Raw genomic sequence first — 19398 nt, 5'->3', positions numbered from 1 at the left:
ATGTTAAAAAATACCATGAGTGTTAGCATGTTCTATGTTTGAGGCAAAGCACTGTTATAACTTTATTAATCTGTACTTGTTCTAATTTTTTTTTCATTTAGTAGAAACATGCATATGGATAAATGAAAGGCAATAATATGAAATATTTTATTTATACTTAAAACTCTGAATGAATGAAAAGTAACATAAATTTTCCAAACTCAACATTTTTTTTCTATTTCCTGATCTTTATTTGAAACAAGGAGAGATGAAGTATGAGAAACAAGAGGAGGTGATTTATGAAAGTTTAAATTCCTTCATTATAAACATAAGTGTACATAACAAAAAGATGAAGATCATAAAGAACAGAAGATAGTGAAATACAGTGACCCCAAAACTCAATTAGCTTCCTCAATCTTTGCAAAGTTGATAACACCTAAAATGACACAAAATGGAGTAACACTATCAAAACAAAGCAAAACAACAACAACAAAAAGAAAAAGAAAACACCACAATACAGAAACAGAGAATGTCCAGTAACTGATACAACATTTCTTAAAGACGATTTCACATTTTGGGATCATTGTGGCAGCATAGATAGCTGCCAAATATTAGAAAATCATCAACTCCATTAGAAAAGTCTGGCTGCATGGATCAGCAATAATAAGCTTTCGTACTACATGTTATTTCCATCTGCTTAATATTAAATATAATTACTATTAGGTCACTTACATAGTAATTGGTTCTAACAATCCAAAACATAATCTGGTAAATATGGCAATTCTATACATCTACAATGGTCACTCTGGGCCTGAAGACAAAATCTCTTAAAAGAAAAAAAAAATTGTTTAAAGGATGACCAGAATTTTATGTGTAAAATAGCCAATATTCTCACTTTCATTCAAAGTGAAGGAAAAGTGGCTGGACATAGTGAGTTCTGGGTTTTAATAAAATCATTTTCATTATTAACTTTTATCAAACAGCAAGGTGAATTAGGTCTCCCCATGAACAAAGTCATATCAACTATACCATCAAGTTATTCCTCTCCTTTCCTAACTACGAATACTTTTGTAAATGATACAGAAATGTAATACTAGCTATTTATTTGCTTTTGTTTTGTCATATTTTGGAAATTTGGGGGAGAAATTGATATTTCTGTGCACTTCTAAATTTATTCTAGAATATTAGAAATACATATTCCTTTACTTATAATGTGAACATCAAAACATATGGCAACATATTCACCAAGAATAAAAATACACACAAATGACCTTTCAGAGCCTCTAACGTGCAGTGGGCACTACAATGTGCTTGGCCTTGGAATAGTGTTGGTTTTCTGTGGCTGTTCCACTATATCTCATTACTTGAGGGCTGCAATCTAAAGCATCAACATTTCAGAATATGTTAACTTCGCATTATTGAGTAGATGCTTTGAGAAAGGTGACTCATTCATACCTTGAATATTTTTAACACTGTCATGGTGCTCAAATACCAGCTGTAAAGATTTCTTTATCCTTTAGATGGTCATTTTTATATTTTATCTGATTATATTTTTCTTCTTAATTTTATATGTACTTTCATACATTTTGGAAAGTACTGCTATCATCAACTTGAGCACCAAAGGCTAGGTATGTCGACTGAGAGTATGTTAAGAAAATAATGAAGAACATAATGGCAACACTAAAGAGGTCTTTGGCATACCAAGACATGGTTGTGGACAGTTGGCTCATGGTCCTGTTAGAATTGATGAATTTGAAGAGCTGTAAAGAGGGAAGACATCCACAATGAATGGATAAAGACAATGTGGCACATGCATACAATGGAATATTATTCTGACACAAAAAAAAGAATGAGATTTCAGTAGATAATACCACATAGACCTTGAAAACATTATACTAAGGGAAACTGTGTTTTATAAAAAGTCAAAACTGTACCACTGCACTTATATGAGGCACTTGGAGTGGTCAAATTCATAAATAGAATGCAGAAAGTATGTTACCAGGGGCTAAGGTGAGGGGGAGAAGGGAAGCAGTGCTGAATAGCTCATTTTAAGATGTGATAAAATTCTGATACTGCACAGTGGTGATAGTGACCCAGTACTTTACATGCACTTCACTCCATTGAACTACACACTCACAAATATGAAAATGGCAAGTTCTGTGTTTTGTATATTAACCATAGTAAGAATAAAAGTGAGAAGAGAGAAAAGACTTGGTTTTGTTGTTTTTCAAATCCAGCACTTCTATTTTCTTATTCAAAAAGGGTTTGCTGAGTTCCTCTCCCATGCCAGGGACTGTACCCATTGCTGGGAGGAAACAGGGGACAGAACACAACTGCAACCTCATGTGTTGACAATTTTCCAGGATGATTAAAATATCGTGAAAATGGGCTTCCTTATAGTTACAATGACTAGTGATAATAAAAGCACAATAAAACCAAAAAAAAAAAAATGACAAATAAACCACAAAAAAAATTTCAGGAAATGCTATTTGTGTATTAGTATCTCATTTCTTTGTTCATCATTATGTGGATGAAACAATGGTTTATGTCACTACCTTCAGTCTCCACAGTGACTGAAATGCTGGCATTCTATCCCCAGAAATTATCTGGGACTGGGGAGAAAGAAGGGACCTTGCCAAGCCTGATGTGAGAGCCAGTGGAGCACCGCTCGAGACAAGGCCCAAGCATGTCTGCCCAGGTATGCACTTCACAGCAACACCTGCACAGCTCTGGGTAGAGGCCTCGTGGAAGAGAACCTCGGGGATGTCAGAAGTGAAGTCAGATCTCTGCTTCAAAGAACTTGATGGTCGAGTTTTGGGAAATGAAAGAATTAACACAACAACAAAATTATACACAACCACCAAAGGTATATGATGGGGGAAAAAATCAGGAATTTTTCTTAATGGTCTCTTATAAATTGTTTCTGTTCACAGTAAAAGAAAAACGTGAGGGCTGATGCAATTCAACATTACTCTTGATATCACTCAAGATGCTATTCATTTGATACCCTATTTTGTTTTGTTTTGTTTGTTTTGTTTTACTATTTTTTGATAAAGCTTTGGTGCTTTAGTTACGGTTTCTCCTGAACAGTAATATAATTGAGTAAGCAGAATGAAAAACACAAGATGAAATCTTCTCCTTCCAATAAACCTCAGGCCTTCCAGGTGTAAACATCAGTTCAGGAAAACACACAGCTCTTGTAAGAACCTTCTAGAACAGCTGTTCAAGACAACTTTCTGTGATGAAGGAAATGTTCTATTATTTCAATTTCCCAGTATAATCATCACTAGTAACATGGAGATGATGAATATTTAAAATGTGACCAGTGGGACTAAGGAACTGAATTTTTATTGCATAAAGTCTTAATTAACTGAAATTCAGTGCAATTAACCTCCTGTGGTCAGCAGCCACTGTCTACACAGCACAATAAGAACTAGAGCTGATGGCAGATTAGTTGTTTCTGCAGAAGTATTGAAATTTCCAACATCTGCAGAAATGGGGATCAGTGTACACTAAATGCCCTAATCTGTCACATAATACCTTGGGAACAGAGGGAAACCTGTGAGTGAGGAACTCTAGAGAGGAAGTTTCTGTTCCAACCTCAGTTCTTGGTTAACTTTGTCTCTGGCCTCCTCCTGGAGCAGGGGATTCTTCTAGCATTTCCAGGTCCAGCACCTGTCCCTCTCCTGAAAAAGTACTTCTCTCACTCTAGGGTCTTTTTTCTCCCAGGCAATCTTATATTATGAGATACTCAGAACTGGGCCTGGTTCCCTAGCCCAGTTACATAATGAAAAGGCTTCTTTTGCAGGTGATAAATGAAACTCACATGTTCATATAGTAGACGAGCTCTAGCAGCCCAAATAGCATCACCAATATGTAGAGGAATGGTCACATGAGACCCACTAGTTTGACCCGACATAAATGTATTTGTATGAACTACCACTGAGAATTAGAAAACTTAAAAAAAAAAGATTTATACTTTACTCCTGCACTTTATTAAGTAAATAATGAGTTTTTAAAGACTCATTATTATAGTTTTTAAAGACTACTGCTTAGGACAAATGTCTGAATGACATAAACCCGTAGACTTCAGAGTATTCACTGGAGAAACCAAATAGGAAAATAGAGGACACAATTTCAAAGTGATGTCAAGATCACTTTGAATGCAGTGTGTAGAATGTAGTTACTTTTCTTAGGATTCAGGTGAACTTAAATGAGTTTGAGCCAGATAAACTAAAAGCCTTGTGTCTTTTCATAGGTTTGATGGTGCGATGGTGTGTGGGGTGCACTTGGGGAAGCAGAAAGCAAGACTTACTCTACTTGCTCAGAGAGGCTCCATAGGAGAAGTGGGATGGCGGTCGCCCTTCCCTGTTCTTCACAGAATTCACTGTCTGAATTGTTGCCATTGCTGTATAAGAGTTAATTATAAAGGAAGAGCAAAAGCAGCAAGTTTTACAAGAAATGCAAACTGCTATGACTGCTGAGCCATAGACATTGTCAGTGACCCCTGTGACATCATTAGCTATCTTCCCAGAAGCGTGCACAGTGGGTTCAAGGCAACTCACTGGAGTAAGGGAAGAGAACAAGAAAGCATGTAGGTAGGTGGTGGGAAAGTGTTAGAATTCTAATGAATTTGATTATATATCCTTCTCCTTTAAATGTGTATGTTTTTACAAATACATCTACTTTACCAATACACAGGCCCAATTTATTAAAAAAATTGGGATATCAATCATGCATTTCACTAATAGGCATGCAAATTTAAAGTGTGGAATTGTGCTGACTAGTGTTTGATCAACATTGAAGCTATTTGGTGAAAAAGAAAAGAATTCTGCTATTCACTGGCAAAATATCACACTTTTATCATTAAACCTTAATGATAACAAATATAATTAAATCCACATAGACCAAAAAGTGGGGTACATATACATAAGAGATGCAAACAAATGTGCTCTGGGATAATTGTTAATCTATGTGTATTACATTCTTCCCTCACTTATTATACGATTATTTGATTCAGATGGAAGGAAAACCAAATGGACAAATGCTAGAATCTATAATACAGCCAAGGGCAGGTATAGCATATAAGAGGGACCATGATCTTGACTGTAGATCTCTGTTTTAGTTTAGGTGCGCCCTATACAGAGAACTTTCATGGTTATATCAGAAATTTTGTTCTCTGTAGACTATTTTCAGAAAAGTTTAAACAGCAGGGAATTTACTCTGTCACTCAAAATATTTTCAAGATGTTTTTTCTTGTCATAACCTGATTTGTGCAGAAAAACAATTTTTTCAGCAGGTAGAGAAAATCTCATTAGCAAAATCCCCAAATAAATAATTTTGCCTTTATCTCATATGGCAGATCAAACACAAATATGAATTACAAGTTTTTCTGTGACAATTGTGGTTAGTTGAGAGCTCACTGTAAATGCCTCTTGGTACTCAGAAATGTTTTATCTCACAATTTGGAAATTAAGTGATGACCCACAAGTGGAAATAAGTCAAATAAAATTTCAGGTTCTCTTCTGAGAATATTCAGATAAAAAGTGCTAAGGAAATCCAAGATTGTAATTAACTCATTTTAGAATTTAGGTAATTTGGTGTTCTCCAAACTACCATAATGATCACCATATTCAGACAAATCCAGAAACTCCTGGAAAATTGTCCTTTGTGAGTGTATATGTCTAACATTTCTTTCATTACATAGTAAAAGATAAAGAGGCAAGGAAAAAAAATCTCACAGGATGCCAGGAAAAAAACAAAATTGGTGATATGTCAGATATCAGATGAGCTTCACCTATATAAATTGCCAAGAATGAACTACACCATATGTTGCTGATAATTCAAACAATAACCTGCATTGCAATAAGAACAAGTAAAACAACAACAATAAATGTGTCCAAAAGAGTATCTATCTCTTCTTCCCCTGCCTTTATAAAGCAAAAAAAAAAAAAAGTACACCTACAGCTACAAGTTAGCAGCAAGTCATATTTACCAGGCCAATACCTCCATACTTGTAGAATCTTGTGCTAAAAGGAGAACCAAACTTCTCAGGGCCTCTATCCAAAAGAATTCCTTCTTTTTGGGCCTCCACTCAGTCTTCTGGGATTTATACTGCTCAAAATCCTGTACAATTTTTTTAAAATGAGACTTTAACAAAAAAAGTCTTATTAAGATTTCCTTTGGATGTAAAGTCATTTTACAAGGTGGAAGGAAGAATAAAGAGATGCAAACCGTATAATACAAGCACACATCATCAGGTTGAAAAGAGGTATATATATTTTATAATATATAAATAGAGAGACCAAGTCTCTTGTTCATTAAATCAGTAGGCAACTCCTGATTAGCACTGAATTTTTATACTGGGGTGCTTTTCCTCTCCTGCCCAGAGCCTGATGATTCATTCGTTTGCAGTAAATGCATATTGGCTGAAAGAGTAACATGCATATTTTACCCTCACACTGATGTCACTGATCTTTCAGGCTTTCCTGAAACTGAGGTGAGGATTTTTCTTGCCAAATTCCCATTTCATTGGTGTCACACTGAGAAAGTAAAGTGATTCACATGATGTTAGCATGTTCCTATCAATCTAGAAATAGAACCTGAACTTCCAGCACTCACACAAGATTTAGCAATGACTAGTAAAGGAGGAACTGAGGCAAGTGGGAATTGCTATTCTTGTCAAATCTCCTGTTCTTTCTATCATATTGACATAATGGAGAGTAGCAGTGGGGAGCATGCTTCCTGCCCAGCTCTGGAAGAGTGATTGACACATGTATGGTGCACTCCGCAGAGGATTTTTTGTGGATCCAGAGCCTGTTGAAGGGAAAAAAACTGACATGAAAGAGTAAGAAGTGAAAGCTCACAAAGCCAACTAAATGATTGAATAGATTACTTTCAACTGACATAAAATGAGAAGGTAATTTGAATGGATTAATATGGAGCACTCTGGGTATTCTGCTAGTGACTTTGTTATTCTTAAAAAGAAATGTTGATACTTTATTCTCAAATTTTGATTCCTAAATATGGTATTGTTGAAATAATATTTAAATGTGAGTATTCCAGTCATCAATTAAAGACATATTTCCTTTATTTTTCCTACTCTGTTTAAGATCCAATACTGAATTTTGATCCTGAAGGTCTCAGAATCTGTTTAGCTTTCCTTGCTTGAGTAGAGAAGGAATGAATCACCTTGATTGTGCATGGCCACCTGCCTGACATTCAGGGAAACAATGCCTTCTAGTTTTGAAGGATGATTATTTTGACATACAACATGAACCCAGTCCTTTTTCTGGGGCAGTCCTTGGACTGTCCCAGTTGTCATTGAGTGACAGTTCTACACTTGGACATGAATCAGTAACAGGATGAGTCTATGTAGGTTGCAGTTAAATGAACTGTGGATTTGTAATCAGATGACAGGAACAAGAAGACTCTGGGATTCATGATTGGGGATGTTGGGTACTGGTTAGCTAATAACTCTCCTGAGCTTAAATTATTTTTTGTAGAAAATGAGTACAATACTATCTAGGACCTTGGTGAAGCTCAACTAAAGAAATGTGAAGAGATTTGCACACTCTAAAATGCAATAGAAACTTAATAGTTCCATCACTTCCTCCTTTCTGTCTTTGATGGAATATGCCACTGAGAAGTTGCCACCCACTTCCTCTAAATGAAAGGAATTGTGAAGGACACGGCTATGAGAAGAAACAGACAACCTGAAAAGAGTGCTGGAAAGAAGAGGAGAATATTAATACACAACAGGTCAAGAACACTTATACATCCATGTGTACATAGTCATTCTGCTATTTATCTGTAGTCCTAACCCTGAGTTTCCAATTTTCCATAAACTAAACCAGAGCAAACCATGAAAACACAAGCAACCAAGCAGTAAGTAAACTACCAAAACCTGCCTTTAAACATGGTGTATCATTTCAAAATAGTTAATGGTTATTCATCTATTCTTAACAGTCTTGAGAAAATATGATACAAACATTAAATACAAATAAAGATATTCAGAATCATATCTATTGTAAAAATTAATCACTGAAAAGATCAAACAAATCTCTAATCTAAGAAGAGAAAAAATAGTTAAAATATCAGAGAGTGTGAAGAAGGAAAAATAAGATGATAGAAATTTGACAAAAGCATGAAGTATAAATGGAATAAATTCTTACTGATGACCAAGTTCCAATAAATGGTATAAAATGAAAAGACAACTGTACAAAATAATGCTAAAAAATAAATTTTGGGCTGAGGATATAGCTCAGTTGACAGAGTGCTTGCCTCCCAAGCACAAGGCCCTGGTTTCAATCCCCAGCACCACAAAAATAAATAAATAAATAAATAAATAAATAAATCTTTGCAAAGATATACAAGGGACAAAATATTTTTAAAAGGTGTTAAGTGGTACTATACTCACTTGATAAATGAAAGTATAAGATGAACATTGGGCCTGATGAAAGACTTTTTAATGTTGATATATGGCACCATACTCAAGGATTTAACCACCATGAATCATATGGATCCAATAGTAGAGCTTCAACACAGAAAACAATACCTGCTAGTTGTATGAGGAGAATTAGCACAATCACATTGCAATTGGAAAGTTAACAATACCTCTCTCAATCTCTGATGGAGAAAGTAGACAAAAATTACCCAGGCATAATGGTTTGAATTGAATGTGACTTACTATATGTACATCAAACTTCATGCAGGTTGAGCATCAGTAACCTAAAAATCTGAAATAATCTGAAATCTGGAATTGTTTGAAAATCTGAGAATGTTTGATTGCTCAATATGACACCAAAACTGGAAAATTCCACACCATGAAACTTTGCTTCATGCCCCAAATTGCTAAAAATTATTGTATAAAATTGCATTCAGGTTATGCATACAATGTCCACCCCAATGAAATACATATATATATGCATATATGTATATACTTATATGTAAAATATATTTAAATATTTATATTTATATATGTTATATATAAATATCTGGGGTCCACCCCAAACAATATAGATAAATGTATATAAAACATATGATATCTATATATTTATTTATTTATATATAAACCCCTGAAAAAAGTTCCTGAACCCAAACACTCCTGGTTCCAAGTATTTTGGATAACGGATAGTCAACCTTCGGTATCAAGTTATTACCCAGCAGAAGTATTCTCTGGAAGGACTCAGAATCTAGAATCTACTGCTCAAATCTGCAGGAAAATAGATTTTATTCAAAGTCAGCTTTGAAGAAAAATAAAAGAATCCTTGTTTTCAATTTCCATCTTCAGAAAACTCAAGGGCCAAGAAAGCTTTTATAAGAGAAGGTGAAGAAGTAGGACAAGAGGCAGAAAAAAATGCATCTGAAGGTTGAGCTAGTTTGTGTTAGAGAACACGTCGGTGGTGCCTGGCCAGGACGGGTAGTTTCTGTTCTCAGCATAAGGAAGTTCAGAAGTTATAACAGTTTTGAGCTTTAATTCCCCTTAATTTTAGGTGCATTCTCTTAATTTTAGAAGGAGTCTGTTTCAAATTCTCCTGTTCATAGCCTTCATTTCTGAGCAACTCTGTGCTCCATGTCCTCTGGCTAGCTATCCATCATTGGACCACTGTACAGAACTTGAATATAAGGAGTTAGATGCTTATTTCTAAAGGAGGTGAGTTCTGAAATATTTAATAGTTCCAGCTAGGGGAAGGCCTTTACTGTTACTTTGTGTATTTACTCCTTCCATGACTTCACAGCTGTTTATTTTGGTGGGGTTGGACAGGTTGCTCCATGTAATCTCCCCACTGTCTCTGAACTACGACCTTTGAAGACACTGTGGATTATTTGCCAAGCACATTTTTTCCCATGGTATGGGAGCCTTGTCCTGTTCTTTGATCTCAGTGGTCCCAATTTAGAGAAATGACACTTCGATTCACTGTCAGAAGACCTCAGTTTAGCCAATGTTAAGCAACAGAGTTTTGGAAAAGTCTGTTCTTAGGCCAGAAAAATGCAAGATAGTAATAATAGCAAAGCAATTCAGTCTGTATATCTGAAATAATAAACATAACTTTTTAGTTCTATCATTTTTTTACCATGTCCTTTTTTAATATTGGACAATTATAATTATATATAGTAGTTGGGTTATATTTGATAAAATCATACATGCATGGAATTTGATTTCACCCTGGTTCCCCACTTCCACTGCCCACTTTCCCTCCCCTTGGCCCTCCTCCTTTTCTCCTTCCCCTACTCTACTGATCTTCCTTTCACCCTTGAATTCTGCTTCCTAAGAGACTTCACTATGGCTTATCCTCTTGAAATGCACACACATTCTGGCCTAATTCACTCCAAATTAATGTTTTCTCTGAGCCCCAAGATAGCCTACGGCCATACCTTATCTCTTTCTACTAGTGGTGAAAGCAGGAGGGTGAGCTGTTTCAGCTGTTTCCATTCCTTTACTAACTATCACTACTTGAACCATTATGGAGGACTTTCCCAGTTCTTCAGAGGCCCCCAGTAGTAGTGAGCAGAACCAAGGGAGTGAACACTTTGCATAGAGCCTCCCTTCCACTTTTGGCATTCAGTCCCAATTCCTGTGAAACAAAATTGAAAATCCAAATATATCTTCCAGCTTCACTTGTTTTTCTTTATTACTTTGACTTGAAAATCATGAATTTTGGAAATCATGGATCTGAGCAATATATTATTAACCTCTCACTAGCTTTGCTGTAGATAAAATGACAGGTGTGGACAGGTGTGGGCATGGCGACATCATTTGCCCAGGTTGCTTTTCAGGAATTCGAAGTCAATGACTTCACTTGGGCTACATAGGTGTCATATGGGTGAAATTTTGATATCAGAGTTCCAGAAATTCCACACTCATATCTGCTAACACCTTTGGTTTCTGGACAAGTATCCTGAGAGAAACCACAATTTTGTATGGCACATGTGTAGGCCACTGATTAGTCACCTCCATCCAACTTTCCTCATGCCTTACATCACCCTGCATCTTTATCCCAGAAAACCCCATAAATCTTAGTCTCAGGAGGGTTTCTCCTTTCCACATGCTTAGTCAACTTACAAATACACTCTTTCCTTTTTAAAAACTTGTCATTACAGTGACTGGCATACTGGGCAGTGTGTAAAATGGAACTTGTTTGGTAACAATTTGATGAAAGAGCCAAGAATAACATCCAGAAGAACATTTAACATGACTTGCCAGCCCTTTGTTGCTATAGAGACCTGTGGACAAGTTAAAACAAGCTTCCAGGCCACTTGTCCCATGGTCCATCCCCAATACTTTCCCCTGGTTCAGCACTGTGGACCCTCAGCACATTGTTTCACTTTTGCACTCTGGGTCGAAGATGTTCTATCTGGTGAGTCACTTTGGTACAAGTGATCTGATTCCTATTTCTTTTTCCATCTAGTTTGACTTATCTTGTGAGGAGGCTGAATTTGGGACACACAAGTTTTGACATCTGAAAGAAGGTCTGCTTTGACCTTCGTTGATGGGGATGGGGATGTGGTTCTGGGTCAGAGAGTGATTAAACCTGGTCTGATCCAGTTTGACCTTCATTGCAAGTGACCTGAGATCTGTTTCTAACTGAAGCATAAGTAATGGAAGAATATAATTTTGACACAATTCTGTAAAAATATGAATCACATCTCCATATGCAGACCATTTGTTGGCATTCTACATAATTGAATCTTCTGCAGCTATGAATCCATGAGAAGTATAAAGTTTTATTATTATTATTATTTATTATTATTATTATTATTATTATTATTATTATTGGTAATATTGCCTGAACTTCATATTCTTTGAAATAAGGTTGGTATTAGCATCAAAATGGGCTGTGGAGACACATTGGGAAGAATTCAACTTAAACCTGACAAAGTAAACTCTGCCCTTAATTCTGAGGAGTAGCTCTAGCAGGGTCTCCTGAGGCTATTCCGCCCTTTTCCAGGCCTTTCCCCTGCACTTTTTAACACAATTGACTCACAAAAACATCTAGTGGCATTTTTCTGGTGAAAATGCCTAATTTAATGTTTTATCAGCATGCCTAATTTAAATACTTCTTGGGAATACCTTTAAAATTAATCCTAAACCACAATTTAGGATGAACATGTAAAAGTTTTAAACTTTCTACTTTTTCTTCTACTGAATTTCTTTTTTATATTGAGGATAACTGTTATTCAAGGTCACTTGCAGGTTTATTACACAGCTCTATGTGGAATGCAATCATCTAGGAGTTAACTTGTAAATTCATTTGAGAAGTAGGGAAAAAAAAGAAGGAGGAAGAAGAAATAAAGGAAGAGGAGAAGGAGGAAGTGGGGATGAGGAGGAGGAAGGAGGAGGAGGGGGAGAAAAGTCCACAATCTTTTCAAGAAATCAGGCTGCTACAAATCTGTTTTACCTAAAAATATGTGGCCCACAAACTTTCTAGAAAGGAATATTTTAAAGTTTAGTAGTGTAAAGAGGTTACCTTAGCTTCTTCCATTTTGTCATAAATATAATTTGAATTGAACTGTCCTTTAATAAACTGGTGAATTCATATTTCTTTATCACTCCTGGGTTCATGTCCATCATGTACAGCATGTTAACTTATAGGGGATTTCTTTGACAAACAAATAACTTTAAATGTTTGTCTGATATCTCAGTAATGCAGGTATAACTGTCAAAGTTAGAGTAGATGAATAGAAATGAGATGAATGTTTACAAATGTATTCCTCCCATAGCTTAAAATCTTTAAGTTCTGTTATGTTGAATATTGAGACAACATCACAGTCATTTCTAAATAAGAAATTTAGGGGATAGGAGAAGACTGTTGCCTATTTTTCAAAACAACTGGATATCATCACTAAGGATACCCATATGACAGAATGTGGTAGCACTCCCTGGGATTTGCTGCAAGAAGCAGAGAAGTTACACTCCAGCCAGCTTATCACTGTACATACTCCCCTTGCAAGAACAAAAGGGGGATGTTGACTTACGTGGGGAGACAGGCATTTTTAAAACTACATCATTAAGCAATTTTTTTTTTTTTTTTTTGCAGTGCTTGGGATCAAACCCAGGGCCCTATGCTTGTAAGACAAGCACTTTACCAACTGAGCTATCTCCCCAGCCCATCACTAAGCAATTCTAATATCATCCTGAAATTAGGATAGACTTAAACCCAGTCACTGTGTTTCCCACTGATGCTAACGTATGCATTTATGATTTTATCCAGATTATTGAACAAGTTTAATCCTACTATCCAGATCTAACACAGCTTTCATTGGAGACTTCAAAACATTAGGTGTCCACAAACACAAGTAGTTTGTTGAATCAACATGTTTTAGCTTGCTGTTATCATGCCCGAATTACCTGATAAGATACTTAGAGGAACCTCTTGCCTGCCTGCCTTTCACCTACCCATCGCCCACTGCCCAACATCCACCTGCTGATCATCTGCCTTTAGCCTGTAGACCACCTGCAGACTGTCAGTGGATTGCCTGCTGCCCACTCAATCCAACACCCTGGTCACACCTCTCCAACATGCAAATCAGTCAGTCAATTCCATGGGACTCCCTTTTGGGTTGTCTCATTAGTAATTTTAAGACAAGTTACTCCCAAACTGACCTCAAAATCAAATGCTTCATTAAGCTCAGCACTCAAATTTATGCACAATACAAATTAGATAATCTGCACCAATGGTTCAAGTGTGGGACATCTGATGAAGAAATTCTCCAAAATTTAAAACCTTACTTATTGCAGTATGGCAAGTTGTCTGAGATTTCCTACCTCCAGGCTTTCTTTTTCCTTCACTCATTTACCAAACATATCATCTTAAACCTTCACACTCCTGTTGGTACCAACTTTCTCTCTGTCCAATTTATCAGTGAGTCTGCTCCTGATGCTCATAAAAAACTTAACACAGTTAGAGAGGGACACCTAGCCTTCCCAGAAGCAGATTCTAGATATTGCTTTCAAGACCTTTAACAATAGGAAAGATGAGGCTAAACAGGAGAAAGAAAGCCATCTTAAAACCAAACATCATCCCATAGCACAAGAAATAAAAGCAAGAATCAATAACAGGGATAGATTCAAACTAAAAAGCTTTCTCTCAGCAAAGGAAACTATCAGCAATGTGAAAAGAGAACCTACAGAGTGGTAAAAAATCTTTGCCACTCATACTTCAGATAGAGCACTAATTTCCAGAATCTATAAAGAACTCAAAAAACTCTACTCCAAGAATACAAATAATCCAATCAACAAATGGGCTAAGGAATGAACAGACACTTCACAGAAGAAGATCTACAAGCAATCAACAGATATATGAAAAAGTGTTCAACATCTCTAGTAATAAGAGAAATGAAACTCAAAACTACACTAAGATTCCATTTCACCCCAATTAGAGTGGTGATTATCAAGAATACTAGCAACAATAGGTGTTGGAGAGGATGTGGGGAAAAAGGTACACTCATACATTGCTGGTGGGGCTGCAAATTAGTGCAGCCACTCTGGAAAGCAGTATGGAGATTCCTTAGAAAACTTGGAATGGACCTACCATTTGACCCAGCTATCCCACTCCTTGGCCTATACCCAGAGGACTTAAAATCAGTGTACTACAGAGATAAAGCCACATCAATGTTCATAGCTGCTCAATTCACAATAGCCAGTCTGTGGAACCAACCTAGATGTCCTTCAATTGATGAATGGATAGAGAAACTGTGGCATATATATACAATGGAATATTACTCAGCTACAAAGAATAATAAAATTATGGGATTTGCAGGCAAATGGATGAAATTGGAGAATATCATGCTAAGTGAGATAAGCCAGTCTCAAAAACCCAAAGGATGAATGATTTCACTGATAAGCAGATGATGACATATATTGGGGCAATAATGGAGGAAGGAGGGACTGTATAGAGGGAAAAGAGAGGTGGGAGGGGTGGGGGGAAGGAAAAAATAACAGAATGAATCAAACACCATTACCCTGTGTAAATGTATGATTACACAAATGGTATGCCATTACTCCATGTACAAACAGAGACAACATGTATCCCATTTGTTTACAATAAAAATAAATTAAAAAAAAAAAAAAAACTAAACATCAGCTCTTAGCCTCAGCCATCCACAGTCCTAAAAAAAGCCACTATTGCCCATGACTCCACCAGACTCTCTAATATACCTCCTGGCCCTGTTTCCAATGTGAGTGGGCTGGACATTGGGGAAAAGCTTGTTGTAACCCAAGGCCCCCCACCAAGGCATGTCCCAAATTGGGCAGTGGTGACAGTGTAAGGAAGACTGTCACCAGGAAAAAACACTCCTCCCCTTAGTGTAGCCAGCTTCCCAAGTCTCATAAACTGTGTTGCTGGAACAAGAGGACCCAAATTCCACTTCCCCAGTCACCCCAGATAATACATCTGAGGAGCAGATAATACATCCCAAGTTATAGGGATAGTGAATGGCCAAGCAGTAGGCAAATGTTTCCCTTCTGAAAAAAGTTTAAGGGAACAACTAGCTGGTAAATGTTCTCCCTTAACCCTGACCAGTCCAACAGCCACTGGAATGTCTCAGTAAGGAGCTTGACATAGCAGCCTCATCCTCAAAAGTAAAGGGAAAAAGCAGTTTCTCTCAGTTCCTGCCAGTTGGGGATCACTGAGGCTTGCATTGGAACGTAAATGGCAGACTCAGCAGGAGACCGATCTGAGACTGAAGGAAAAAAGAAAAAAGTAATGCCAGTTTAGGAGAGCATCCAAGATGGCAGACTAGAAGGAAGCTGCATTCCTTGTCGCTCTGTAACTTGGGATTCAAGCAGAGGAAATACTGTTTCTCTGTGAGGTGGTCATTGCTGCCCACTACTCCCCTGCTGTTTACCCCTCATTTGTCCACTTGCTGTGATCACTTTCTGTCTACCAGTATATTGCCAGCCTTTTGAGTGCAGATGGCTCACTGACCACCCCCTATCATCTGCTATTTGTCTGTTTGCCTGCCTCTTGCTCACCCATTGCCTGCTTTTGACCTACCCATCACCCACCACCAGATGTCCACCTGTCCATCTTCCACCATTAGCCAAAAGACCACCCACAGACCATCAGCAGATCACCTGCTGCCCTCTGTTGCCTGAAGTCCATTGTCACAGTACACACAAATTTGGTTACACATGGCTGCCCATCTTGGGACTTCAGCCAGGACCGGCGGTCTGCCACTGCCACTGCAGCCATCTCAGGGCATGGCTCCATATCAGTAGATGAGAAGACACACAAACAACATGGAAAAACAAGGGAACACAACACCTCAAACAAACCAAGATGTTCCAACAATAGAATCCATAGACAACAGAAGAAATGTCAGAGAAGGAGTTTGGGAAATACATAGTTAGACTGATATTCAAAATAAAGAATAGTATTGGAGAGAAAATACAGGAAGTGAAAGATCACTTCAATAAAGAGGCAGAGATTATTAAAAGGAATCAAATGGAAATGCTCTAAATGAAGAAAACAATGAACCAAATTAAAAATTCAATGTAAAGTATCACCAACAGACTAGATCACTTGGAAGATAAAACCTCAGACAATGAAGACAAAATATACACTCTTGAAAATAAAGTTGATGCACAGAGAAGATAGTAAGAAACCATGAATAAAACTTCCAAGAACTATAGGATAACATGAAAAGACCAAATCTAAGGTTTATCAAAATAGATGAAGGTATGGAAAAACAAACCAAAAAAATGCCCAATCTTTTCAATGACATAATATCAGAAAACTTTCCAAATCTAAAGAATGAAATGGAATATTAACTACAAGAGGCTTACAGGATCCCAAATGTACAAAACTACAGCAGAACTACATCGAGGCACATTATAATGAGAATGATGAATATACAGAATAAGGATAGAATTTTAAATACTGAGACAGAAAAAAAATCAAATTACACATATGGGGAAACCAATTCAGATTTCAGCTGATTTCTTAATCCAGGACCTCAACACCAGGAGGTCCTGGAATAACATATATCAAGCTCTGAAAGAAAATGGATGTAGGGCATTGACGTTCCATCGACAAAAGGGAAGCTGGAGGTTGACTTCCAGCCTCTCCTCCCCATGTCTTGGCCCTGAAGGGGCTGAATGGGTGAATTAAGCATGATGGCTCCAGCCCAGGTGGCAGCAGCAGTAGCTGGAAGTGGCGGAACCTTCTTCTCCTCCTTGCCCTGGTGCCAGTGGTGATCTGACTGAGTGGTCGTAGCCCCTGATGAGACTGCTGGTGGGCTGGCTGTGCCTGAGTCTGGCATCCATGTGGCTGGCATGGAGGATGTGGCCACCATGGAGACTTCTCACCTGTTCCCTGTATGTGAACATGACGAGTGGCCTGGGTGAGTCAGTGGCAGCTGCAGGCTGCAGAGAGGACCAGTGACATGTGTGCAATAGAAATAGTGTATTACTCCAGGCTGTCTTGTTCAGTTACCTTGATCAAGGAACACAGATCTTAAACAACAGCATTGATAAATTGAGCTGGCTATTTATCCAATTATTTCATTCTTTTGTGTCATCTGTTTTTAGCCTGTTTATGTCTAGAACATCTATCAATGGGTTGCTAAGAAGAGGGTCAATGATTGTATTCTCACCAGATCTGTTTCAGAGACAGTTTAAAATTAATCCAGACTGGAAAACCCACAGACTTCTTGATTTAGGTGATGGAGATGGAAAATCACAAAAATGAGCCCTCATTTTGAAGACTTCTATGCCACTGAACTCTCTGAAATTGTGATATGGTGGCTTCAGAAGAAGAAAGAATGAGTGCTTGGAATCAATGAATGGCAGAACAGTATTCCAGTATGATGTCATCAGCTGCTTGAAATTTTTGGACAGCTATAATCAGCCACTGACTTTGTTAAAAAAAAAATCAGAAGTGTTTTGGAGTCACCTAGAGACAGAGTCATCCTTACCCTGGTCCTGCCCTTTCATTCCTATGTGGAAAACAGGTGAAAAGTGGGAGAAATCATCAGAAATATTGGAAATTAAGGGACAGAATTGGGAAGAACAAGTGAAAGCCTGCCTGAGGTGTTCAGAAAAGTTGGTTAGGTCATTGATGCTTTCACCAGACTACCATATCTGTGCAAAGGTGACATGTATAATGACTACTAAGTTCTGGGTGATTCTGTCTTTGTTCTCAAACCAACATAGACTTTTGGAGGCCAAAGTCTTCAGAGTCCACCCTAGGATCTACCCTCCTGAAGAGAGTCCACAATTATGTGATGGGAGGACCTTTGGGTACTGCTATTCTGAATATCCTGTAAGAATTTAAAAAGTCAAAATACTAATTATTTCTTTGTAGTGTGTAAAAGGAATGCTTTTTAAAAACAAAAACCCAGCTCTGAATTTTTATCAAATCTTTACTCAGAGCCATTCTTCAATGCAGGTTGCACTCCAGATATGATGGAAGTTTTTTTATACTTAATTGCAGTTGGGACTCATTCCCGGACAAAGCAATAGTCATGACTTCATGAAGCCAATAAACAGATTGCTCTTAATAAAATGAAGAGTAGCAATAAAGCTGTCCATTCAATACCAAATATTGGTTATAAGGTATAACCACTGATATTCTTTCATGCTTAGAAACTCTGTTATTCAAGATAATGTTTTTAATCATGCTAACACACTTTTTTTGGAGATAAAAAAAAGAAAAAAAGAAAATGGATACCAACTGAGAATTTTATATCCAGCAAAAGCTTAATATTCATATTGAGGATGAATAAAAGCCTTCCATGAAAAACAAAAGTTAAAAGAATTCACAACTAGAAAGCCTGCACTACATAACATCTTCAGCAAAATATTTCATGAAGATGAAGTGGGAAAAAAAGTAGAAACCAGCAAAGAGAAGAACCACAATAAAGGAAAGTTCAATCAAAGGAGAAACTAAGTCAAGTTAAAATCCAAAAATAAACCAAAATGACCAGGAATACAAATCACATACCAATAATAACCCTGAATGTTAATGGCCTAAATTCATCAATCAAAAGACATAGAGTGGTACATTGGGTTAAAAAAAAAAAAAAAAAAAAGACCCAAAAATATGCTGTTTTCAAGAGACTCATCTCCTAAGAAAAAACATCCACAGACTGAAAGTGAAAGGTTTGGAAGAAATATATCACTCACAGGGACTGTATGAACAAGCAGGGATTTCCATCCTCATATCAGACAAAGTGGACTTCAAACCAAAGTTAGTCAGAAAGGATAAAGAAGTATATTTCATACTGTGTAAGGGAATCATACGCCAACAAGACATAACAATCATAAATATATATGTCCCAAACAATAGAGCATCTACATACATCAAACAAACACTTCTCAATTTCAAGAATTAAATAGACAACAACATAATAATTCTGGATGACTTTAACACACCTCTCTCACCACTGAATAGATCTTCCAAACAAAAACTGAAA

At 37.1% G+C, this 19398-nt stretch overlaps 1 pseudogene across 1 annotated transcript; it reads left to right on the top strand.

The window, feature by feature from the left end:
• Nucleotides 1–17204: 17204 nt before the first annotated feature.
• LOC306669807 (protein-L-histidine N-pros-methyltransferase-like) lies at nt 17205–18136 on the top strand (annotated as a pseudogene). The gene has a single exon. The product of its transcript is annotated as a protein-L-histidine N-pros-methyltransferase-like (transcript).
• Nucleotides 18137–19398: the final 1262 nt, after the last annotated feature.

Source organism: Sciurus vulgaris (genome assembly GCF_902686455.1).
Source record: "Sciurus vulgaris genome assembly, chromosome: 9".
Lineage (NCBI taxonomy): Eukaryota > Metazoa > Chordata > Mammalia > Rodentia > Sciuridae > Sciurus > Sciurus vulgaris.
This window is presented reverse-complemented; position numbering and strand designations above follow the sequence as displayed.